Source organism: Nelumbo lutea, chromosome 5 (genome assembly GCF_056320005.1).
Source record: "Nelumbo lutea isolate HS-2025 chromosome 5, American lotus-T2T, whole genome shotgun sequence".
NCBI lineage: Eukaryota > Viridiplantae > Streptophyta > Magnoliopsida > Proteales > Nelumbonaceae > Nelumbo > Nelumbo lutea.
In genome coordinates this window covers 43,612,394-43,613,909 of record NC_142688.1, presented here as the reverse complement: position 1 = coordinate 43,613,909, position 1,516 = coordinate 43,612,394, and positions in this window count along the sequence as shown.

Below are 1,516 nucleotides of genomic sequence, written 5' to 3'. Positions count from 1 at the left end.
CTTCCCTTGTTGTGGTTTGAGTGTTGGTTGAGAAGGGGCCTACTCCAATGAAAATGGATAAAAACCAATATGAATATATTAATAAGCTTTTTTTTTTACTTTTTTGTTTTTGCCTTATTTTGATGGACAGGAATAGTTGTGAAAGGATATGGATAATCTTCCTACTTCACAATATGAATTTTGTCATTTTACTTACAGTGATTTGTCTGTATCTAAACTCTGAAGGAGTTTAAAAAAGAGAAACTTTCCACAAATTGTCCCACTTTTATCTCAACTCTAAAGGAGTGATGTGAGAGTCCGGATCTAGTCTCAATTCAAGGTCCCAACAAAGCGAATCCAGATTTGATCTTCACAAAGTTTGTTTCACATCGTTCTCATAACATTTGCAGCTTTGAAGTGAGAACATCTTCTTCTACCTGTGTATTTTCATTCACGAGAAGATGTTTTCAATTCATGGATATGAAGTGTTGTGAGGACATTTGCAAAGTCTAAATCCCGATTCCGACAACGGGTCCCAAGAGCCATGAAATGTGTACATAGGAAAATCTTCTGGCCATAGAATTTGCATTGGCTCCCCATGAAGTGCTCCCGTGCTACTTCACACGCTTTGGATTCTTATCACAAGGACTCTATCCACATGACATGACAGTCACCATTGTCTTGTTCTTACATGTTATGCATATGTTATCATGCATGTAGAGATATTCCCAATGCATGGATTTATATTTAGTGGGTTGGCGTAGATAGAATACCTGTGGGTAAGAGGGAACGAGGTCAGCTCCTCACAATTGAGTACCTCACATGTACATCCATCATGCATTTGGAACATCTCCCGTAAATGATAACTTATAAATATAGAAGATATTCTTAATACATGATAAGATGTGTATGTGAAACACTTCATATAAGGAGCAGATCCGGGTAAGAGATCCCGAATCCTTTAGAACTACAGAGATAAATCTAATTATCCGAATTCCTAGCCATATAAAATACAAGGGAGATGTTTATTATGTATGATTATAATGGTTATTGGGACCAGCAGTTACTAGCCATATAAAGTAGGGATCTGTTACTAACAAAATGCTCTCAACACTGTCCCAATATATTATTACTGCAAGTTTGCAACAGCAATGCTTACTGTCCCAACACGCCGTTGCAGCACATGGAGTACATCGCTTGCTTGATTGAGCGGTAGTTGGAATCGTCCAAGTCATTAATGCTAATCCGATATAAATAATACTGACGTGTTCACTTGTAATTGATTAATATCTTGACCATACTTCTCAAACAATCCAAACCATTCAATTAGTGGGCCAGGTACTTAAACCAATTATTCATCCTTATTTGATGAATTTATTTCCTTTTTGGAATTTTAACCGCCGTTTATCACATGACCGGACGATTAGGGCTGACCTAAAGACACATCACATCATCCACATCCAATACGTGAGTCGCCCTGATTGATCACCATGCGGACTACATGTGTATATATCAAAATTCATGGGTGGATTTGATT